The sequence below is a fragment of the Delphinus delphis genome, chromosome 4 (genome assembly GCF_949987515.2).
Source record: "Delphinus delphis chromosome 4, mDelDel1.2, whole genome shotgun sequence".
NCBI lineage: Eukaryota > Metazoa > Chordata > Mammalia > Artiodactyla > Delphinidae > Delphinus > Delphinus delphis.
In genome coordinates, this window is record NC_082686.1 from 855,202 (window position 1) to 881,281 (window position 26,080).

Sequence of the window (26,080 nt, forward strand, 5' to 3'; positions counted from 1 at the left end):
AGGGGCTGGGGCCACAGGGCTCCAGATCCACTTGAGCGCGGCCCCACCTCCTGTTTAGGACAGTCCCCTCTGCTGTGCCCGGGGCCTCCGCTCCACCCTCCAGCCTGCAGCCAGGGTGGGGAAGCGGTTTGTCCAGGTGTGGGAGCGGGGGCTGAGAGTCTGACTGCTTTTTAATCAGGCTTTCCACAATTTTCCTATTTCCGCTTTTCTCCTTGAATTACGAGGCACGGTCATCAGCTGAGACTGAAACCTGATTACATTAGAAATCTGAGGAAGAAAGATCAGATGCACAAGAAGGGCCTCAGATAAAAGCACACCTTACTAGGGGTTGAGGCGAGGCTGGGTTGGGGCGGGCTTGGGGTCCCCCAGGGCCTTGGCCAGTCTTCAGGGCTGCATGGTCTCCAACACCACACTGCTGTTGCATGGAGGGGAGAGTGGAGGGACAGGAAGGACCAGGGGTGTTTGTGAGAAGGTGATTACAGGGCTGCCCCGTGAACCGCAGGCTGCAGGTGGAGGGTCACCAAGAAGGACGCGGGTAATGTGGGGGGAAGGAGGCCCTGATGGAGGAGTCCCAGTCGGGGGGCTCTGTCTGCCCTCACTATAGGTGAGTTTTAAAGTTCTTTTTCGTATTTTCCAATTCTGTAGTGAAAATCGTTATCTTAATGCAGGGCCGGGGGTGGGAAGCCTAGAAAGCCAATAATCTTTCTCAGTATTACAAAGAATAAAAGACTTCAAAGTAAATAAAAATTTCAACAAGGTTTTCGTTATCACTATTTGCTGATTCCCTGATCTTAGTGTGGCCGAAGGCCTAGCCCCGAGCTGGGCGGGGGCGTGGGGCGGGCTGTGGGAGCCCAGGTCCCCGCTAAACAAACCGGGGTCAGGGTCCCAGCCGGATGTGAGCACAGGCACACAGGGCGGCGGGGAAAGGCCTATCTGCAGCTGCTCCACGGAAGACTGCCCTTTGCCCAACTCTAAGGAAGTGTGGAAAGTTCTCGGAAGATGTGCAAATGGAAAAACAAGTTCTTCCGGAGCCACCACATCCTCTGGGGAACATCCACTGCAGATGAGTTCCCTTCTGGCTCATCACCCCCTACTCCCACCCAGGAATCCCACAGGAAGACTCTGCAGGGTTCAATCGAGATTGAGATTGCCAATGGAAGCGGACTGATCTCTGTTCCAGCCAGCTCAGTGCCCCTAACAGCTCCCTCCCCGCTCACAGAAGAGGCCACAGGTGCCCTATAAAAAGCCTGCTGCCTTTCCTTAACCAAGCCTCAGGGGATTTGCAGTCCTGTGGAATCACAGTCCTGCCAGCTCGCACTGCCCAGCTATCTCTGCCTCTGCCTGGGTGCCGGGGCCTCCTCTAGCGCCCACACTAGGCCCTTGGGGCCATGCACACGCACAGGGGGAGTAGCCTGGGCCAGCCCACCCCACCCAAGCATGCTGGCTGTTTCCAGAACTGCAGGCCGGTCAGACTGCCCGGCCTGCCAGGGGGAGGGATGTGGGCAACACCAAAGTCTAGGGGAGAGAGGCCCAGCACACACAGGGTGTTGTTTATATGCCTGAGTTCCAGAGGCCCTTCCCTCGGGATTTCTGTGAAAATTAGATCCAGATTTGCACAATTACAAAGTTGGTCCCAAGCCAGTTGGGATTTGGATGTCCTCTAAGAAGCAGGTATTATAACAGCTTTAGTTTGCAAAAACAATCCAACACGGAGAAAAAAGACTACCCGCTCGCCGCTCCCACACTCACAGCATTGCCCGCAGTGAGCAAGGGCCCCCGTGTGTCCCCGCTGCCCTCATCTCTGGGCCCCGCCCCTATGCTCGCTGGCTCCCCTGGGCCTGGAGCCCTTCACCTGCCACCACCCACAGGGGCCACCCCGGTGCCTCCGAGGCTCTGCTCAGATGCCCCTTCCCAGGAGTCGCCCTGACCCCCATCCACTGCCCGTGCAGCCCCGACCCCGACCCTTCTCTGTTCCTCCCTGGCAAGGTCACCACCCGGCACACTACGTGACACATCTGCTTATTACTTTTATGTTGTGTGAGCCCCACAGATGTAATGCAGGAAGCTGGGATTCCAGGAGCGTGGCTGGCCCTATCAATATGTGCTGAAGGAATGAAAGCGCAATTAAGGTCTTTGCTCAAGCAATTTGTTACCTAAGAACTTTCCCCTTCAACTTTCGGGCGTCCAGTCACCCACCCGCCCTAAGTCCCCGTGTGCACATGCTCCCTGACTCCTCGCCACCGTCTCTCGTGTCTCCTGAGGGGACTGCTGGGCACAAGACCGGAAGGTCACTGTGGTGCTCATAGCGAGCGCTCTCTGATCAGGATGGGCTGAGCCCAGGACCCCGCGGTGGCCTCTCGGGGCTGCAGTCAAGGCCACCAGGAAGAGAAGGGCAGACACCGAGTCTGGAGGCCGCATCCCGTCATCAAGGTAGCTCCCACTTATCCTGCCATCGCAATGTGGACGCGGGCCCGTGAGGTCGGAGGCCTTGGCTCAGGCTCCCGTCTCACCACCCACAAGCACAGAGACGTCGTCTCCCCGAGCCTTGAGAAGTGGGCAGAACAAAAGCACCTGCCCTGCAGGGCGCGGTGAGGGGCTCGTGTGAGCACAGCCGGCACTGCATGACATCAGCCGCCAGCCTGAACACACCAGCCTTCCGGGCAAGACCACTGAACACTTCTAGAAAATAACAGTTATAAGCTGTAGAAAAACAAAGGCCTCTTAAGGATAAATTTAAAAGGAATCCTTTCAAGGTAGTTTTGCAAAACTGGAGTCACGGCCACAAAGAGGTGTCCGTGGGGCCTGGACACGATGCCATCACGGCCACAGCACACACGTGTCACTGCTGTAACACGGGACAAAGGCACCGTCCACTCAGCCCATGCTAACAACTGGCTCCCAGGCCCCTGCTGGACAGTTTAGTCAGGTTGACTCTGAAGAAGAAAGGTTAGAACAAAAGGAGGAAACTCCCTCTTTTTAAATATTGGTTCTACAGAAGCCAGAAGGGATAATGTGCACATCACGGACACTGCTGCTGCACCTGACCTGTAACACATGCCTCATGTGACATGAAACCAGGCCATAAGGAGAGTCAGCAAGACACATGGCTTCATACGCAAGCAAGACCTTACAACTCAACTGACGTGGAAAGAATCCCTTAATTTAAAGACATACCTCTCCAACGGCATCATGAGAAGACTACTTACATGGAACCATGGGAAGAGCTTCTCTGTCTGTAGGCAGCCCTGTAAACAGGTTAAAAAAGTTATTATAACTGGAAATCATAGGTAGAAAATAACCCAAAGAATGATCTATCATCTTAGATATCAAGTCTTATCAAACTAAATAAATTTTTAAAAGAATGTAGTCATAAATCAGTTATTTGGAAGGAGAAAGGCAGTCTCCAAGAGAAAAAATTCCATGAAAGGTGGTTAGATTCTAAACTGCGTCTGGAACTTAAAAGATACCAATAAACGCTCAGAGCCCAGGCTCCCCTGAACCCTGGCCCATGGTCCTAAACCTGATGGAAGTCTAGGGCAGCGCTGACCCCCAGACCCCTTTAAGTCTGTGGGAAGCAGTAAGGAGAAGCCCACGATGAGGTGTAGGTAGGACCCCCCACCCAGATGCCCACCCACATGGTCTCAGTTCCAAGTCTGAAGAGTGCTCTGCCCAGACAGCAGGACCTCCGAGCCCGGCCTGTGCAGACTCTACGGGCAGGTAAATAGCTCTGCCCGAGCCTCCTCCAGGCAACCCAGAGGCGTCTGTCCAGTGAGGACTGAAGACCAGGCAAACGTTTGACACATCCACTTCCAGCCATGACAGAAGAGGAGGAACCAGAAGAGGAGGAACTCTCCAGCCTCAAACAATGAAGAACCAGCCAAAAGACATGAGACAAGGGTGTTCAGACGTGGGACAACAGGGAGCACAGGACAATGACTCCGAGGGAGGAAACGCATGTGATGCATCCTGGTTGCCCAGCCTACAGCTCTGGGAGGGTTATGAGGCCACAGTGCAGGAAGGGGGAACCTAGGCAAACCTGGGGGAGTCCTGAGATGAGGAAACAGCTGAGGTTCAAGGAGGCAATAGCAGCGAGAATCAGCAGGGCAGAGGACCAGAAAGGAGAGAGCTGAGAAACGCTCCAGAGACGGGTGGGGGTTCGCTTGGGTCGTTGCCAGGACACTGACCAGCGCGTATGCCTGAGGCCAGGGAAGGCGCAGCAGTGAGAAGCAGGACAAAGGATCGCTGTGACTGCCGCAGCTCCAGGAACGGACCACACTCCCAACAGCCAGACTAGGGAACCTGTGACACGGGGGCCACTGGGCTTGGCACTTGGAAGAGCACAGCCCCGGTGGCAGGGGCACATGAGCACCAGACTAAACTAGGTACAGCCTAACAGTGCTCAACAAGCCACTGAAGGGTCTAAACTGTCCAAGTAACAAATACATTTGAAGAGGAAAGTTTAAAATATTTAAAAGGATACAGAGCCCCACAATATACAATCATGATGTCTTTCATTCATTTAAAAAATACCATGGATGCAAAGAAGCATGAGAATATATCTCATAATGAGGATAGTTGATCAGTAAGAAAAAGAACCAGAAAATTACCCAAGGAAATAATTAGCACATACGGTCCTTAAAACAGCCATTATAAACACATTGTATATGTTCCAGAAGATAGAGGAAAGCATAACATGTAGGAGAGACATGAAAAGCATTTTTAAAAAGACCCAAATCAAACACCTAGAGATGAAAAATAGATCTGAAATGAAAAATACACTAGGTGGCATTAACATCATATCACACTAGAGAAGGAAAGATTAGTCAATGTGCAGACAAAACAACCCATGCAGACAGAAATGATCTCAAATGAAACACAGGGAAAGACTCCCTCTTCCCTAAAAACACAGAAATATTTGTGTAATTTAAAACTCAGGGGGGAAGAACAGGATGGGACAAAAATGTATTTAAAGAAATAATGACAAAAAAATTTCAAAAATTGATGAAAATTATGAACCCATAAAGCCAAGAAGGTCAACAATCCCCAAGCAAAAGAAAACATGAAGAAAATCAAATCAAGTTACATCGTAATCAACTTACCCAAAGAGGAAATCTTAGAAGCAGCCAGAGAAAAAAGAACATTACGTACAGAGGGACAAACACAGACGTGGCGGACAAGGACTTCCCAGAAACAATGCAAGCCAGAAGTCAATGGGATGACATCTCTAAAGTAATGAAGGAAAAACTGTCAACCTGAAATACCATGAACAGTGAAAACAACTTTCAAATACAAAGACAAAATGAAGACTTTCTCTAATAAACAAAAGCTAAAATAATTCACCACCGACCCTTCTGAACTACAAGTAATATTAAAGTAAGTCCATCATACAAAAGAAAAATGATATCAGAAGGAAATCTAGATCTATAAAAAGAAATGAAAAGCACTGGGAACAAAATTCATGAATAAATATGAGCCTTTTTTCTTAATTTGTAAGATTGTTTTAAAAGATAATGGACTATTTAAAGCAAAAATAATGACGATGTATTGTGGGGTTTATAGCAGTGTAGAAGTAAAATGGCATGACATAGTAACATAAAGGCCACGAGAAGTGAGATGGCAGATTTTAGGTTTTATACTATAAGTGAACTAGTATAATATTAATTGAAGACAGACAGTGATAACTTAAGGATATATGCAACGAATCCCAAAGCAACTTCTAAAAACAAAGTGATATAGCTAATAAGTTAGTAAAGGTGATGAAAGTGATCATAAATAGTACTCAACCCAAAATAAGTCAAAAAAAAAAAAAGAGGATCTTATAGCAAATGGGACAAGTAGAAAACCAATAGCAAAATGATAGATTTAAATTCAATCATATCAATAATCATATTAAGTATAAGTGGTCTAAAACAACCTAATGAGAATAGAGATTTTTAAGATTGGATGAAAAACAGGACCTCACTATACAATATTTATAAGAAACCCACTTTAAAAATAAATATACAAATAGATTAAAATAAAAGGGATGGAAAAAGATGTACCATGCTAACCTTGATCAAAAGAAAGTTGGAATGGCTATATTAACATCAGAAAAAGTAGATGTCGGTGCAAAGATTATTATCAGAAGTATATAAAAAAAGGCATTACATACTAATAAAGAGGTCAAAACAACTAGACAGAAGGTCAGTAAAAGCTATAGGGAACTCAAACAACACTGTCACCCAGCTTCACATAACTGACATTTCTAGGGCACTCCATAAATAACAACACAATATACATTCAAGTGTTGGTGAGGACATGGAGAAATAAGCACCTTCATATTATTACTGGTGAGAATGTAAAACTGTACAGCCTCTGTGGAAAACAGTTTGCCAGTTCCTCACAAAGCAAAACACAGAATTATCATATGACTTGGCAATTCCACTCTTAGGTATACATCCAAAAGAACTGAAAAGGGAGAATCAAACAGATATTGTTCATAGCATCATTATTCACAATAGCCAAAATGCGGAAACAACCCAAATGTCCATCAATGAATGAATGGATAAACTAATTGTAATATGTCCAAACAATGGAATATTCTGTGGCCATAAAAAGCAGTGAAGTGCTGATACATGCTATAACTCAGATGAACCTTGAAAACATCATGCTCAAAGAAAGAAGCCAGACATAAAAGGTCACATATTGTATGATCCCGTTTCCATGAAATACCCAGAATAGGTAAATCCAGAGATAGAAAGCAGATTAGTGGTGTCCAGATGATGAGGAAAGGGCAATATGGAGAGGGATTACTTAGTGGGTGTGGGGTGTTTCTCTGGGCTGATGAAAAAGTCTCAGACTTTGAAAAGTCTAAAACTGGGTGGTGGTTGCACAACACTGTTGAATTCACTGAATGTCACTGAATTGTATACTTTAAAATGATTAATTGTGTAGTATGTGAATTTCACTTCAGTAAAAAGAAAATAAATAATATAATATAATATAATAAGGGAATGTTAGGAACTATTGCATGCCAATAAATTTAACAACTTAAATGGAATTCTTAGAACAATAAAGCTATCAAAACTCACTCAAGGAAAACCAGATAACTCTAAATGTATTCAAGTTAAAAACCTCCCCACCAAAAAAAAGAGCCAATCCAGATGGCTTCAATGGAGGAAACACTCAAGGAAGAAATAATACCAATTTCTTAGTAACTTGTCCTGAAAATTGAATATAAGAGAACACTTTCCAAATCCTTCTATGAGACAAGAATTAACCTGATACCAAAACCAAAAAAAGACACTACAGGTAAACACGCCAATACTCCTCATAAATACAGAGGCAAAAACTCTTAAATTTTAGCATATCCAATCATACAATATAAAAAAAATACATCATCACAAAGTGGATTTCAATCCAGAAAAGCAATTGATTTTATACTAAAAAAAAAAAAAAAATCAAGATACAGCCAACCTCATTTCATTGCACTTCACTTTATTGCGCTTCACAGATATTGTGTTTTTTACAAATTCAAGGTCTGTGCAACCCTGCATTAAGTAAGTCTATCAGTGCCATTTTTGCAATAGCATTTGCTCACTTAATGTGTCTATGTCACATTTTGGTAATTCTTGCAATATTTCAAACCCTCCACCAGCATAAAGATTACAACTCGCTGAAGGTTCAGATGATGATTAGCATTTTCTAGCAATAAAATATTTTTAAATTAAGGTATCATTGCTTTTTAGACAGAATGCTATTGCACACTTAATAGCCTAAAGTATAGTATAAACATAACTTTTATATGCACTGGGAAACAGAAACAATTCATGTGACTCGCTTTATTTCAATATTTGCTTTATTTCTGTGGTCTGAACCCAAACCCACAGTATCTCTGAGGTATGCCTGAGACCATTTATACGCGTGGACCATATAGACAGAAAAAAAGAAAAACTATATAATGATCTCAAAAGATACAGAAAAAGCATTTGACAAAATTCAATACCACTCATGAAAAACAATCCTCACCAAACTTGGAATATAAGAGCACTTTTTGAACCTGATAAAGGACCTCTAGTAAAAACCTACACCTAACGTCACACATATGGGTAAAAGACTGAATGCTTTCCCCTAAGATCAGGGACAAAGCAAGGATGTCCCCTCTTAGCACTTCTGTCCAACCAGATGTCAATTGCACCAAGCTGATCTATCAATTCAATGCAATCTCAATCTAAATCAGAGTAGGCTAAAACAAAGAAAACAAAACAGCCAAAACAACTTTGAAAAAGAACAAAGTAGGAGAAGTTATTCCAAGATTTATTATAAAGCTACAGTCATAAAGATAAATAAATTGATCAAAGGAACAGAATAGCAAGTCCAGAAATAGTCCGCATGTTGTTAACCATGTTTTGTTTTGCTTTTGAACTTTTCGTGCTCTTGTGCTTTCACATCTGGGCCTTGCTGATTCAGGAGGAGCAGCCCTTCCAGAGTTAGCCAATTTCTAGAGATAGGATAAACAACTCACCCTGGGGGCACCTTTCAAATACAAACCATCCAATTCAGAGCCCACACCCCAACCACCTCCTCTGTGGGGCCCTCACTCTCTGGGCCACTATCCACCCGACCTAATCACCCTAGGGTCAGGTACCAGACATCATGCCCATGGGCCTGCTGAAATTATTCAAACTAGCCAATCTTAAGTCTGCTGACCCTGCCTCACCTATTCTCTGACTCCTGACTGACCCTGGTGCTTCCCCATGTGGCCCTGAATGCCCCACCCTGCCTCCTGTTTCTAGGAGTATAAAGATCTGTGAGTATAAACTTCTTCCTTCATGCCAGTCATTTCCATATCTGCCTGTCTTACCGTTCCTGATTAAGTCAAATTCCAGGTTCCCTTAAAACACACAGATATATGGTCAATTGACTTCTGACAAAGGTTCCAAGGCAACTGAAGGGGTAAAGATATTCTTTTTAATAAATGGTGCTAGAACAACTAGATACCATATACAAAAAAGAAAAGGAAAAAAAAAGGACTTTGATTTTCTTCACATCCTATACAAAATTAATTCAAAATATATCATAGACTTAAATGTAACAGCCAAAATATAAAACTTCCAAAAGAAAGAATAAGAGAAATGAGAATAAAAATCTTACAGACCTCCAGTTTTACAAAGAATTCTTGAGTATGATACAAAAGGCATGATGTATAAAAGAAAAAAACTGATAAGTGGGATGTCATGAAAATTTCAAACCTCTGATCTTCAAAATATACATAAAAATGAGAAGTCAAGCTACAAACTAGGAGAAAATATTTGCAAAACATGTACCATTAAGGACTGTCCAGAATATATAAAGAACTCTCGAACTCAACAAGAAAACAACCTAATTTTTTAAATGGGCAAAATGTTTGATCAAATCCTTCACCAAAGAAAGCATGTTGATGGCAAATAAGCACATGAAAAGGTAGGCTGGTGGGAAAAGAGGAAAGTATGTCATCCAGACCAGCCAGAACCCAGCACAGGAGTGGAGCATGCATGCAGGTCACATGGAGATACTCTTCCAAATCCTGACTGTCAAGATGGAAGAAATCTAAAGAGACACAAACTTCCCAGAGGGAGGCAGTGCACCAGGGACAGGAAGCCCAGGTTGGATCAAGTGCGCCCAGCAGCTTTCAATGCACAGAGGGGAGGAAGCACAGGGCCCCGGGAAAGTGAGCGGGGTGGGCACTGCCAAGGCCTCAGAGTGCACAGCAGGGGCTGGGGCAAGAGCACTGGACCGCCTCCGGCAGCTCCAGCCACAGGCTCCTCCCCACCGACTACACTCACTTCCCCAGGTGAACCTACGCAGTCTATAGCCTCAAACACTCTTTCTCCTCTTAATGATGACTCGAGGTAGTGCTGGTGGTCTCACACCGGGACACCCTTGGAACTGCAGATCCTCAGGATCTGCTCACGGTCCCAGTTTTTGCTAAATGGGAACGCACACCATGACAGATCTCAATAAAGGAAGAAGAGCGAATGCCACTGCTTTTACCCAAAACTAAATAGGCCATAGCAAAGATCTGACTTCAAGAGGACCAAATTTCCCCAGACTGGGGGATGGAGTGTCTCATTAACTCACCCCCTCCAACAGAGCACTTTCAGAGTCCTGCAGTGCCAACAAGAAGTCGGGGTAACTAGAGTTTAAAAGAGCTTCTGGGGGGAGGACGGGCAAGGATGATTCAGCTTCATTCCTATCACAGAATCCACCAATTCAATTACCATTTCTAAGTAATTACACTCCTGGTGATGGTCTCAGCAGAAAAGAGAAGGAGGCAGCCAGGGCTTGAACTTCTTTACTCCTCCACATCAAAAACTAGCATCTCAAGGCCAATGCATGGTGGTGACATGATCATCAAGGAACGCAGAGGCCAAGAGCCCGAGAGCCCCTTGCCTGACCTCTGGCCTCGCATCATCCTGCATGCCGTGCCAGGCGTGCTCCCTGGCCTGCGAGAGCAGGTTTTCACCCGTCCCCACACCCGACTGCAAACTTCCTCCGCTTAGAAGTTCAGTGTCATGCTCACAGCAGCCACCCACGTCCCGGGATGAGGTAAGATTTTGTTTCGTTTTCCTATTTACGATAGCTCACACTCGATGTATATGAATACAGATGTGCACACCCATGTTTCAGTCTTTTTAAGTTATGCTGATGGGCTTTATTCATTACCAACTTGCAAGAATTGACAAAAGGATTTTGTTTCAATCTCAGTACAGGGACTTATTAAATTAAAATTTTAAACTTTGTTATTTTTACTCTCTCAGTTTTCTGAGTGGGTCACTCTCATTACCAGAATCAGACACAAGAAATCTGCTTGGCCTTTCACCAGGGTATTGAAGTTGCCTAAAGTACATCTACCAGACTTTCTAGACAACTCCCTGAATACAAGCGTTTGACTCAGTGGTAGAGAGTCAGTTGTGCACGCCCCTGCCCTGGACCTCCCCGGGAGTGCAGGTGCTGAGCAACAGCAGGTCCTGGCAGGGACAGAAGCCATGTGCTCAGCCCTGCTCTTTACGACAACAATTTTAGATCCTCGCAGGACATGTGCTTATTCTCTGTGCAGAAAATTTAGGAAGTGCAGAAAAGCACAAGAGACATATTTAAAAGTACTTCCAATTCCCAGACAGAAGCACTGACAGCAGTAGAGTATATTTTCTCCTCGTAGTTTCTCATTGTAACATGCATTTACATACACTTCTTTAAAAATGAGACAGATTACATATGTTTTCAGAACAACGTACTATATTTGTCTGTAATATTTGCAGAAAATGTTCATAACAGCTTGTTTTAGCTTTTAATACTGTTTACTGATATTCAAAGAAACGTGTCTATGAAAATCAAACTTATCTATTATTTGAAATTACTTGCGTTGCTTTTATGCTTAGAATGATGTTTCTGCATATAAAAGATCAGACTAATTTTCACATAATTCTTCTCTAATATAAAAAATCTTATTTCTCCTATGACTATAAAAGCAGTGTATGTTCATTTAGGAAAATTTAGAAAATTCAGAAATGTGTGAAATCAGGTTTCAGCTGTGATCCCAGTTCTCAGAAATAGACACCATAAACCTTTGGTTGTACCTCCTTGAAGCCTTTAAAATACACACACACACACACACACACACACACACACACACACACACACCCCTATATTTTATATCAAATATGCTGTTTTTACCTGTGTTTTGACCTCATATTCTGGGCTCATTTTTCCATGTCATGAATCATTCCTATAAACACTAATTGCTACCTAATACTCTACTATGTGTAGAAGTACAATAACTGATTTACTAAATCATCTATTATTGGGCATTTGGGGTGCTTCCAATTGTTAATTATTTAAATTAATGATGTAATGAACATCCTCTGTACATAAATGTAATGCTTATCTGATTGTTTCCTGAAGATAAGTGCTAAAGAGCAGCATTTTAAGCCAGGTGCCTAAATGTTTTTAAAGCTTGTGATACACACAAGGACAAAGGGCCCTCCAGAAACTGTCTCCCTTCAGTCACTTTCTGAGACACAAAATACTGACGTCTCAGAGTCTAGTCTCTGTGATTCCTTGCCAAAACTCCTTTGTATAAACCTTCTCAAGATATATGCCGACAGGACGGTCAGAGAATGATGTGTACGCGTTTGTCCACTAATAGGGAGGTTTGGCACCTTTTCGTGGTTGTTGGTATCTGTGTCCCTTTTGTAAACCACCTACTCAGTAGTCACCAGCAAAGCATCTAGATGAGAGTCAATGGAACACATGGGGATCATAAAAAAGGACACGTAACTAATTTACGGCCAAAGATTCAACAAATTTAAGTAAATATATTGTAGAAAATAAGAAATTCAGGTGTTTTAAATATTAGAATTAAAATTTTTAATGACCTAATAGTAATCGAATTAAATTGGGAAGGAATCAATGTGAACTCAGGGCCACCACAAATACTTATGTGTAGCCCTGGAGTCAAGATTTTAGCCTCTAACACTACTTTCCACAAAAAGAAAAAAAAAATTCTTTGCTGTTTGTTTCTATGACTTGAGGCAGAAGATAGCAGAGGGCCTGAAACTGACAAATGACTCAAGAAAAAATAGAAAATCTGAATAGAGATAGATATAGATATAGACAATATAGTATAGATGATACACAGGTAGACATTTCAATGGAAGAGAAGTAAGAATCTAGAAGAGGGAAGTTTATAGCTATACAAGCCTACCCCAAGAAGCAAGAAAAATCTGAAATAAACAACCTATCCTTATACCTAAAGGAAATAGGAAAAGAAGAACAAACATAATTCAAAGTTATTAGAAGGAAAGAAATAATAAAGCTCAGAGCTGAAATAAATGAAGTAGAGACAAAAAAAAAAAAAGATCAATGAAACTAAGAGCTGGTTCTTTGAAAAGATAAACATAATTGATAAACTTTTAGCCAGACTCATCAAGAAAAAAAGAGAGAAGGGTCCAAATGCATAAGATCAGAAATGAAACTAGAGAAGTTACAACTAACACCACAGAAATACAAAGGATCCCAAGAGACTACTATGGTCAACTAAGTGCCAATAAAATGGACGACCTAGAAGAAATTGACTAATTCCTAGAAACGTGCACTCTCCCAAGGCTGAACCGGGAAAATATGAGCAGGCCAATTTCCATTCATGAAACTGAATCAGCAATTTAGAGAAACTCCCAACAAACAGAAGTCTGGGCTAGACAACTTCACAGGTGGATTTCCCAAACACTTAGAGAAGAGCTAACACCTATCATTCTCAACCAATTCCAAAAAATTGCAGAGGAAGGAACACTTCCAAACTCATTCAATGAAGCCAGTATCACCCTGATACCAAAAGCAGACAAAGACATCACCAAAAAAGAAAATTACAGGCCAATATCACTGATGGACACAGATGCAAAATCCTCAACAAAATATTAGCAAACCAAATTCAACAATGCATTAAAAGGATCATACACCATGATCAAGTGGGATATACCCCAGGGATGCAAAGATGGCTTAATATCCATAACCAATCAATGTGATACACCACATCAACAAATTGAAGAATAAGAATCACATGATCATCTCAATAGATGCAGAAAAAGCTTTTGACAAAACTCAACATCCAATTATGATAAAAACTCTCTACAAAGTGGGTAGAGAGGGAACATATCTCAACGTAATAAAGGTCATATATGACAAACCCACAGCTAACGTACTCAACAATGAAAAGCTGAAAGCATTTGCTCTAAGATCAGGAACAAGACAAGAATCCCATTCTCACCACTTTTATTCAACATAATATTGGAAGTGCTAGCCACAGCAATCAGACAAGAAAAAAAAATCAAAGGAATCCAAACTGGAAAGGGAAAAGTTAACTCTGTTACTGTTTGCAGATGATATAATGTTATACATAGAAAATCCTAAAGATGCCACCAAAAAACTACTAGAATTCAAGAATGAATTCAGTAAAGTTTCAGAATACAAATATACAGAAGTCTGTTGTGTTTCTATACACTAACAATGAACTATCAGAAAGAGAAATTAAGAAAACAACCATATTTACAATCAAATCAAAAAGAATAAAATACCTAGGAATAGGAAAATCTAAGGAGGTAACTGACCTGTACTCAGACAACCATGACACTGATGAAAGAAACTGAAGATGACACAAACAGATGGAAAGATATACAGTGCTTATGGGTTGGAAGAATTAGTATTGTTAAAATGACCATGCTACCCAAGGCAATCTACAGATTCAATGCATTGCCTGTCAAAATATCAATGGCATTTTTCACTGAACTAGAGCAAATAATCCTAACATTTGTATGGGAACACAAAAGATCCCGAATAGCCAAAGCAGTCTGAAGAAAGAAAAACAGAACTGGGAGTAGCATGCTTCCTGATTTCAGACTATACTTCAAAGCTACAGTAATCAAAACAGTATGGTACTGGCACAAAAATAGACATAAATATCAATGAAACAGAATAGAGAGCCCAGAAATGAACCCACACTCACACGGGCAATTACTCTATGACAAAGAAGACAGAATATATTGTACAATGGGGAAATGACAGTCTCTTCAACAAATGGTGTTGGGAAAACTGGACAGCTACATGCAAAAGAAACAAACTGGACTACTCTCTCATACCATGCACAAAAATAAATTAAAAATGGATTAAAGACTTAAATGTAAGACCTGAGACCATAAAACTTCTAGAATAAAACAGGCAGTACACTCTTTTACATCATCTTAGTAATGTTTTTTTGGATATGTCTCCTCAGGCAAGGAAAACAAAAGCAAAAATAAACAAATGGGACTACATCAGACTAAAAAGCTTTTGCACAGTGAAGGAAACTATCAACAAAGTGAAAAGGTCACCTACTGAATAGGAGAAGATATCTGCAAATGGTATTAGTATGTCTGATAAGGGGCTAATATCCAAAATAGATAAGGAACTCATACAACTCAACATCAAAAAAACTCCAAACAACCTGATTAAAAATTGGGCAGAGTTTCTGAATAGACAATTTTCCAAAGAAGACATACAGATGGCCAACAGGCACATGAAAATATGCTCAACATCACTCATCACCAGAAAATCAAAACCACAATGAGATATCACCTCATATCTGTCAGAATGGCCATTATTAAAAAGACAACAAATATCAAGTTGGCGAGGATGTGGAGAAAAAGAAACCCAAGTGCATTGTTGGTGGGAATGTAAATTGGTGCAGCTACTGTGGAAAACAGTATGGAGGTTCCTCAGAAAATCTGAAATAGAACTACCATATGATCCAGCAATTCCACTCCTGGGTTTATCCAAAGAAAACAAACTCACTAATTAGAAAAGATATATGCATCCCACGTTCATTGCAGCATTATTTACAATAGCCAAGGTATGGAAGCAGCCTAAGTGCCCATCAATAGATGAATGGATAAGGAAGATGTGGTGTATATACACAATGGAATATTATTCAATCATAAAAAAGAATGAAATCTTGCTGTTTGTGACAGCATTGACAGACCTAGAGGGTATTATGCTAAGTTTAAAAAGTCAGACAGAGAAAGACAAATATTGTATGATTTCATTTATATGTGGAATCTCAAAAAATGAAATAATTGAACAAACAAACAGAAACAAAATTATAGATACAGAGAACAAACAGGTGGTTGCCAGAGGGGAGGAGGGTAAGGAGAGGAGAGAAATAGGTGAGGAAGATTAAGAGGTACAAACTTCCAGTTGCAAAATAAATGTCACAGATATGAAATGTACAGTGTGGGGAATATAGTCAATAATTATGTATATCTTTGTATGGTAACATATCATAACTAGATTTATTATGGTAATCATTTTGAAATGTATAGAAATATAGAGTCACTATGTTGTGTAACAGGAATTAACATAGTGCTGTAGGTCAATTATATTTCAAAAACAAACTCATAGAAAAAGAGATCAGATTTGTGATTACCAGAGTCAGGGGATGGGGAGGGAGAATTGCATGAAGGCAGTCAAAAGATACAAACTTCGGGGGGTGGAATGAACTGGGCGATTGGGATTGACATATATACACTACTGACACTCTGTATAAAACAGATAACTAATGAGAACATACTGTATAGCACAGGGAACTCTACTCAACAATCTGTGGTACCTAAATGGGAAGGAAATCCAAAAAAGAGGGGACATAGGTATATATATAGCTGATTCACTTTGCTGTACAGCAGAAACTAGCACAACGTTGTTAAGCAACTATACTCCAGTGAAAATTAATTTTTAAAAAAAATACAAACTTCTAATTATAAGATAAATAATTACTAGGGATGTAATGTACAACATGATAAATATAATTAACAGTGATGTATGTTATATATGAAAGTTGTTGAGAATAAATCCTAAGAGTTCTAATCAGAAGGAAAAAAATTTTTTTATTTCTTAAATTTTGTATCTATATGAAATGATGGATGTTCACTAAACTTATTGTGATAATTATTTCATGATGTATGTAAGTCAAATCATTATGCTGTATACCTTAAACTTGCACAGAACTGTATGCCAATTTTATCTCAATAAAACTGGAAGAACAATAAATAAATAATAAACATTTTAAATAAATATTAAAAAATTGCAAATCACACACACAAAAAAGAAAAAGAAATTGGACTTGATCAAAATTAAAAAGTTTTGTGCTTCAAAGCAGTCTATAAATAAAGAAAGGGAAAATACAAGCCACAAAATGGGAGAAAATTTCTACAAATCTGATAAGGGACTAGCATCCAGAATATATAAAGAATTCTTACAACTCAACAATAAAAAAGACACGTAACTCAATTAAACAATGGGCAAAGGATTTGAATATACATTTCCCCAGAGAATATATATAAATGGCCAATAAGCAAGTGAAAAGATTTGAAACATCATTAGTCATTAGGGTAACACAAATCAAAATCACAATGATATACCACATCACACCTACCGGAATGGCTACAATCAAAAAGACTGACCATAACAAGTGTTAGTGAGGATATGCAGAAATTGGGACCCTCATGCAATGTTGGTGGGAATGCAAAATGGTGGAGCCATTCTGGAAAACACTCTGGCAGCTTGTCAAAAAGTTAAATATATTGTTGCCCTGTGACTCAGCAATTTCACTCCTTACTTAAGAGAATTAAAAATATATATTCATACAAAAACCTGTACATCAAGTTCATAAGAGCATTATTCACAAAAGCTACGAAACAGAAACAAGCCCGATCCATCAGTGGACGGAAGGATGAACAAAATGCTCTACCCATAGAATGGAATATAATTCAGCCACAAAGAGGAATAAAGTACTAATACACGCTACAACATAGATGAACCTTGGAAATACTATGCTAAGTGAAAAAGTCCAGACACAAAATATCACGCACTGTATGACTCCATTTATATGAACTGCCCAGAACGGGCAAATCCATAGAGACAGAAAGTAGATTAATGGTATTGAGGCACTGGGGAAGGGAGAATGGGAGGTGACTGCTAATGGGTACGAGGTTTCTTTTTGGGTTGTAGAAAATGTTCTGAAATTAGACAGTGGTGATAGTTGCACAGCTCTGTGGATACACCAAAAGCCACTCAATTATCCACTCTAATGAAGTGAATTTTATGGTATGTGAATTAAATCTAAAATCAAAAAATAAACATAATGGGCGTCTATGTACTTACCATGAAGAATAAAGAGTTGTCAACATTTTGCTTTATTTGCTTCAGATCTCTATTTAAAATGAAACACAATCTAAAGATGACACATCATCATTCACATTCAGGTGTTTATACCTTTACTGGCTATGTAAATATCCAAAAACAAAGATACCATACAACACCCATACTTTTATAGCTTGGTTTTTCACAGTCAACATTGTTACTGAGATTTATGCATCCTGATATACAAAGATCTAACTCATTCATTTTAATGCTGAATAACTTTTGCCTGTGTGAACAAAACAAATGTCTGGGTCCACTTACTGAGGCCAATTAGGTAGTTTCCACTGTTTTGTTACTACAAACACTGTAGGACCACATCCTCAGGTACTCGTGACATCTTCTAGAGCAAATGCTGAAAATGGCATTGGTGGGTCATATTGTGTGCACATTTTCAACTTTACTAATGTAACCAAATTGGTCTCCAAAGTGGTTACACCAACCTGTACTCTCAAGAGCAAGGTGTAAGAGTTCCCATTTACCCACAGCCCACCGATACTTATTAATTGACTTCATGCTTGCAGATCAGATGAATAAGAAATGTTCTCGGACTTCCCTGGTGGTGCAGTGGTTGAGAGTCCGCCTGCCGATGCAGGGAACACGGGTTCGTGCCCCGGCGCGGTAGGATCCCACATGCCGGGGGGCGGCTGGGCCCATGAGCCATGGCCGCTGGGCCTGCGCATCCGGAGGCTGTGCTCCGCAACGGGAGAGGCCACAACAGTGAGAGGCCCGCGTACCGCAAAAAAAAAAAAAAAAAAAAAAAAAGGTCTCTCATTGTTTTAATTCGTATTTCATGGATTACTAGAAAAATCAGTTTTCATACATTTATAACCTTTATGATTTCCTCATTTTGAATTTTTATAGCCTTTATCCATTGTATGCTTTTTCTTTCTAGATCTTTGATATTAATCCTTTTCAAGTTATATGACTTTCAAATGTATCCTCCTGCCTGTAGTGTGTCTTTTCACTCTATAAATATCTTCTACCATACAGATGATTTCTCTATTTCATATAGACAAATAAACCAGTCTTTTTCCTTACAGTTGGTGCTTGGTTTAAGAAATTCGTCTTCACCCAGATGTCAAAGATAATCTTCTGTCTTCTATAAATTTTAGTTCTGCTTTTCACACTCAGGATTTGATTCCGTCTAGAATTCAGTCTCATATATGAAGCATGAGGTATGGATCTAATTTTATCTTTACATATAGGCAGAAGATTATCCCAGCAATACTTATGAAACGATCCATCCTCTGCCCATGGACTTGTAATGCAACCTCCGGCATTATGAATTCCTCTGGGTGTGGGCGTGTGGGGGAGTGTGGACGCGGGTGGGTGTGGGTGTAGCTGGGTGTGTGGGTGTGTGGGTATGTGTAGGTAGGTGGGTAGGTGTGGGTGCATGTGAGTGTGTGTGGAGGGGGGTTGTGAGTGTGTTCCCAACTCTGGTGCACTGGCATAGTTGCCTATCCCTGGTCTAATAATGCAGATCCTAAATGTTACACCTTTATAATAAGCTTTAACATCTGAAAGGGTTAAGTCCCTCTTATTTTTCTTCTAAAGTAATTAGTATTTTGGCTCCTCACTCTTTACCCTTAGTTTAGAGTCAGCATTTCAAAACTCATGAGAAGCCCTGTCAGGTTTTGCAGTTAATTGACAAATGTCATTTTAAAATACTGATTATTCACATTATTAACAAGATAGAGCTAACATTGTTTATTTATGCCTTCTCTTTTCATTTTTTTTAACATCTTTATTGGAGTATAATTGCTTTACAATGGTGTGTTAGTTTCTGCTTTATAACAAAGTGAATCAGCTATACATATACATATGTTCCCATATCTCTTCCCTCTTGCGTCTCCCTCCCTCCCACCCTCCCTATCTCACCCCTCTAGGTGGTCACAAAGCACCGAGCTGATCTCCCCGTGCTATGCAGACCTAATGAAACTTCAAAGCTTTTGCACAGCAAAGGAAACCATAAACAAGACCAAAAGACAACCCTCAGAATGGGAGAAAATATTTGCAAATGAAGCAACTGACAAAGGATTAATCTCCAAAATTTACAAGCAGCTTATGCAGCTCAATAACAAAAAAACCAAATAACCCAATCCAAAAATGGGCAGAAGACTTAAACAGACATTTCTCTTTTCATTTTTTCATCAATCTTACCAAGGGTTCGAAAATTTGTTTTTCTTTACAAACAGCCAGTTTTTTATTTTATTACTTATACTTTTCTTTGTTTCAAAAATTTCTGTTCTTACTGCTATAATTTCCTTCCTTCTACTTTCTTTTGCTCTCCTAACTTAACTTGGACACTTATTTGATCAATTTTGAGCCTTTAATCTTTTCAAACACACAACCCGCAGGATGTACATTTCTCTCAAAGTACTGCCACGTGCTACAAGCCTTAATCTACATCGCTGGAGTCAGTCAAGCTGAATACTCCCATTGTCATTTCCACTTTAATCTGAACGATTTTTAGAGTTTCTTAAATGTCAAATATATAAACTTTCTTTCTCTGTGCTTTTATTTTATTTTATTTTATTTTTCTCTGTGCTTTTATAATTGAACTCTGACTTAGCTTCATTTGGTCAGAGAACATAGCCTGAAAGAATGTGAGGCTTACTTTGTGACCAAATACAAAGTCGGATTTTGAAAATGCTTCACATGTATCGAGAACTTACATATTCCATAATGGCTGCATTTTTTTATATGACCAAGTGATAGAGCTTGTTCAAATCTTCTATTTATGTGTTTGTATTGGATCTAGCAATTCCTGAGAAAGGAACATTAAAGTAGCCTATATGATTGCAGATTTATCAATTTACCCTTGCAAATCAGACAATTTTTCTATATAATCTGAGTTTTAGTTATTACAAATATATAAATTTAGAATCATTCTGTCTTTATCAGAATGATAAATGATCTTTTTAATCTTATATTAAAAAACTTTCTGTCTTTACATGAGTTCATCTGACACTAACAGTCGATACCAGTTTTCGGTGCCTAGTATATTTACATTACATAAATTATCAAACTCTCTCCCAGATGATATTATTAAAAGCATTTGAGTGGATTTTGTATTGTATCACTTAAATCCAATCTTAAGAGCCTCATGTCCTCATCAACTCGCTGGGCACCCACCCTAAAACACAGGATTTCCTGGAGGACTGGATGTGGGTTTGAGATAAGAAGTGAAGTCAGGGCGGCTCCAAGGCTTCAGCTCCAGCAACGAGACGTCGGGGCTGTGGTGGAAGCTCAAGAGCTCAGCTTTGGACACGTGAAGTCTGAGATGCTCACAAGCCTCTTGCAAGTGGAGACGTCAAAGAGGCAGAGACAAACTAGCCCAAGGGTGACGGGGAAGCCTCGGTGCGCATTGTCAGAACAGAGAGCAGGTGAGACCCCAAAGGAGTGAGGGAAGTGGGGGCACCATCAGTCCCACGGAAGAGACTCAAGACACACAAGCGAGGGCAGCGCATTTCCGACAGGTGTGGAGGCCACCAGCCCTTCGGGGAAAAGATAAAGCAAGATGGCAAAACATGATACATTTACACCCTCCCAACCCCAAAACTGAGACACCATACAAACACAGTTGAAGTTTAACCATGTGGCCCTGGGCACGTCCCACCTGCAGCTGTCCTGGCAACAGGCCCCCTTCCCCAAGTGAACAAGGAGCACATAACACACAAAGGAAGAAAACAGAAATCTGGACGGAGCCAGGACAGTGGGCTTGGGAGGGGTTAAAGAATCAGATTGCGAAGAAAAGCATCTGCATATGACGACAGGGCGCCCAGGAGAACCCTGGGCTGAGCTGGCTCAAGGGCTTCTGCTGCCAGGTCATGTGGATCAGAAGTCACATGGCTGCCCATCTTTAGTGCCATTCTCACTGCCACTGTCATCTCTAAGAGACCACCACCTAGGTAATACACATCCTCACCCCAAGGGCCCCTCATGAGAGGGCAGGATGGCAGCAGCCGATAGGGGTCCTGCTGAGCTATGTTCCAGAGAGGTCCGGCACGGGGCCCAGCAAGGGGCACAGTCTCGAGGAGCCCCCACTGTGCTGGGGGAGAGGATGCAGGGAGCCCCACATTAGGGGAGAGGACTCGCAGAGCCCTCATTAGCGGAGAGGACGTGGGGACCCGAAAGCCATAATGCAAGGTGGGCAAAAGTCTCCCGCCGCCCCCCACCTTGCCAAGGTAATATGCAGAGAGCTGCAGTATTCAAAAGGACACGATGCTTCCTCCTGGGCAGATAAGGAAAGCTGCGTGGATGGACGAGGCACGCTCTGCCAGGCCTGTGGGCAGCACCGAACACGCAGAGTTTACAGGCGCAGAGTCCTGACTGACGGAGAGCAAGGATAAGGTCAGGGCTCCGCCCAGTTTGGCTGGAACATAAACAAAAGGAAAAGGAGAAGGGGTGGGTTCAGCCAGAAACACAGGTTGCAGCCGAAGCCAGAGGACCCAGAATGTGTGGTGCAAGGGCTCGAGTGCCTTGACCTTTCCTGAAAGATGCAGGATGCCAAGGGCAACTTCTGATCAGTGGTGGCATGTTGAAATCTGGAATTATATTACTATTGGAGGAATTTCCTAAAGTCTAGATAAAACGTTCATCGGCAAACTCCACGCAGTGCTAGAAGACAACCTGTGTATTTCACTGCAAAGGCAGCAATATTTCAACATAAATTATATAGAAGTAACTCTCACTAAAATGGATCTTCATAATCAGTATATGAATGTAGATTTCGAAAACAGCTCAAGCGAATAAAATGCTGACCACAAACCAATGTTCACACTGTCAGTAGAAGACTCGGAAACAAATCATTTGGAAAAGAAAGAGTTCACGGCCATCCCCCCTTAACCGCAGTAGATACGTTCCAAGACCCACAGTGGATGCCTGAAGTCATGATAGTAGTGAACCCTTTGTATACTATGTTTTTTCCTAAATATACATACCTATGATAAAATTTAATTTATAATTTAGGCACAGTAAGAGATTAATAATAATAACTAATAGCCTCTCCAGTAATTTTTATATTTTTCAGCCCAAACCTATTCCTGAATCTGTGTAACAATCCTTCACTTGCAGTAAATGGCTGGTGTCGCTCATTTCGGGGGATCCCTTGCTGAAGACTTCGTACAAGCATCACGCTTTCTGGCCCAACAATTGGAACGCGTTTTCTGTTCTTGTCTTTCACCCACAAACTTAATGCCTTTTCCATGTTACCTAAGCACTTAGCACGCACTGTGGCCGTAACTTTTGCGGTTTGAAGTGTGACAGCAAAACTAGCATGAATTTCTTTTTCCTTCTTCACAATTTCACAGGTAGAAGATTCTTTCTCACCGTAGATCTTAGCAACCTCAGCATACGATTTTTTTCTTTCCTTATTAAGATCAGAACTTTCACCTTTTCACTTAAAGGAAGCACTTTACAGCTTCTGTTTGGCATATCTGAATTGCAGCATCACTACTCTTGTGCTTTGGGGCCAGTATTAGGTCAAATAAGGGTGACTTGAACACACGCACTGCGATACTGCGACAGCCCACCTGATAACAGAGAGGGCTACTAAGTGACTGAAGGGCGGGACACGCTGGACACAGGGGTGATCCATGTCCCAGGCAGGATGCAGCAGGACAGGACAAGATTTCATCACACTACTCAGATTCATAGAATGACGAATTGTTTATTTCTGGAATTTTCCATTTCATATTTTTGAAACTGAAAAGCAGAACGGCAGATAGCGGGGGCTACTGTATTTGCAGGTGGTAGAAGAGAGTCAGTCTTCAGAATTGGCTCACCAAATGAAAAACAGCAAAATTGCAACTTTGGGGAACTTAGGGAATTGCAAATTAAAACAATGAGATACAACTACACACCTTTTAGAATTATTAAAATCTAGAAAAACCCGACAGTACCGAATGCTGGCAAGGAAGCAGAAAACCACTCTCGTTCATTTCTAGTGGGACTAAACACAGTCTTGCCGTGTGATCTAGCAATTGTGCTCCCTGGTATTTGCCCAAGTGAGTTGAAAACTTAACGTCCAAAAAAACCCTGCACACAAACGTTTATAGCAGCTTTATTCATAACCACCAAAAGCTGGAAGCAACAAAAACATCTTTCAATAGGTGAACAGATAAGCCACGGTACATTAGTACAATGGAATATTATTCAGCAATAAAAAGAAATGACCTATCAAGTGACACATACGCACAAAATAGATGAATTTTAAATACACATTGCGAAGTGAAAGAAGCCAATCTGCCTAAGCTACATACTGTATGATTCTAACTATATAACATTCTGGAAAAAGCACAACTGTAGAGATGGTAAACAGATCAGCAGTTATCTGGGGCTCGCGAAAGAGAATGAAGAGGTGAAGCACATGAGATTCTTAGGGCAGTGAAACTATTATGTATCGTGCTGTAATGATGACTACAAGACAGTAAGCATTTGTCAAAAGCCACAGAACTTGACAGCACAAAAAGTAAGCCTTAATGTACGCAATTTAAAAGAAGCATTTAGGAAGTCAGGATAATCCCAAGAGGGAATGTGGAATGTGACAAAAGACTTCAACAGTGCTGCAAATGCCTGAAACAGCCCCCCGAAGGGGATGGGGAATAAGGGGCTGGTGTGAGTAACTCTGGAAATGAGTGGAGTCTGTAAGAGAAAAGGCAAAGGGACTGTACTTGAGGCTGCGCTCTAGTTGATAAAGCTGTTTTCCAAGGGATGAAAGTTGACAGTTCTGATACTGCTGAGCATGTGTGATGGAATTAAGCCATTAAGTAAGTGGATGGGATGGTGGGAGCCAGGTGTCTCGTTGTTTGAGGGGCAGGTTACACCTAAGGAAGGGGATGAGGCTAGAACAACCCATATGCTGGGTGAACTGGAGCTGGAAATGTCAGCATGAACTGACGTTTAGCTTAATACAGATACAGATGGTTACCTATGGAAGTATTTATAGATATGTCTGGATACACAGGTTAATATGTACACACATCTCCCCTGTGCTGTCATCCAGGAGTGCCTAGAAGTAACCATACCTCAGTAGCAACACCCACATCAGCCCCCAGACACTGGATTCTTATACCATTTTCTGATCAAAGGTACCAGGCTCCTGGTTTCTAGGACAGGGGCAGGATCCACACAACATGAGCCTGGAGCATCTTGTAGTACCAGAAAGGAAAGATATGCTTAAAAACAAAACAGAGGGCTTCCCTGGTGGCGCAGTGGTTGAGAGTCCGCCTGCCGATGCAGGGGACACAGGTTCATGCCCCGGTCCGGGAAGATCCCACATGCCGCGGAGCGGCTGGGCCCGTGAGCCATGGCCGCTGAGCCTGCGCGTCCCGAGCCTGTGCTCCGCAACAGGAGAGGCTGCAACAGAGAGAGGCCCGCGTACCGCAAAAACAAAAAACAAAGACAAAACAAACACACGCACTCAGTGATGAGAGCATATCAAAGGGACACAAGAACCAGTGAACGAATTCCCATTGGCCAAAACTGGAACAATCTGAGCAATAAAATAAAGTAGCACAGGACTCTAAACCAAAGGCTAAATAAATACCCACGGGTCCAAACGGACATAAATAAGTGATTGATAACGAAACGGGGAGAAGAGGGAATCTGCTCTGCGGGAGACTCCACGTGGTTCTGCAGACACTCCGTCCTCGGGGAGCATCCCCCCACCTTGGGTGTGGGGTGTGCACGGCAACCTCCTTCCAGAGGACAGTGGGGAAGGGGGGAGCAGCTGCACAGCGGAGAGACCTGACAGACACACCTGCACCAGGTGACCAAGGTCAGCATCCACGGTGCAGGTTACGTGACAGCGTGCACGGCGACCTCCTTCCAGAGGACAGTGGGGAAGGGGGGAGCAGCTGCACAGCGGAGAGACCTGACAGACACACCTGCGCCAGGTGACCAAGGTCAGCGTCCACGGTGCAGGTTACGTGACAGCGCGCACCCTGGAGGGGACGTGATGAGAAAGGCCCTTCCCCTCTGTGGAATTTCTCCCATAAACCTACACCCCGAGTCTGATCATGGGACAACATCAGACAAATTTCAATAGAGGAACATTCTACAAAATATTTGACCAGTACTCCTCAGAACTCTATCAAAAACAAGGAAAGTCTAAGAAAATATCACAGCCAAGAAGAGCCTAAAAAGACATGACAATTCAATGTATTCTTGAACAGAAAAAGGACATTAGGGAAAAACTAAGGAAATTGAGAGCATGGAGTTTCGTGAATAATAACATATCAACACTGGTCCATTAATTATAACAAATGTACCTGATTAACGTAAAACGTTAAACTGGGTGTGGGAATCCTCTGTCCTATCTTTATAATAATTC

General features: G+C 41.8%; 1 protein-coding gene across 10 annotated transcripts in view; it reads right to left on the reverse strand.

Moving 5' to 3' along the window:
- The window catches only part of PCBP3 (poly(rC) binding protein 3), a 213,437-nt gene that overhangs the window by 127,450 nt on the left and 59,907 nt on the right, over positions 1-26,080 (reverse strand). For 8 of the 10 annotated variants that reach the window (XM_060009757.1, XM_060009754.1, XM_060009756.1 and 5 more), the window contains exon 2: positions 3,207-3,245. The exons of 1 other annotated variant lie outside the window; for it this stretch is intronic. The gene's annotated coding sequence lies outside the window, so the exon portion shown is untranslated. Of the gene's footprint in view, positions 1-3,174; positions 3,246-26,080 lie in introns of all 10 variants that reach the window. One more of the 10 variants, XM_060009748.1, reaches the window with a different exon arrangement.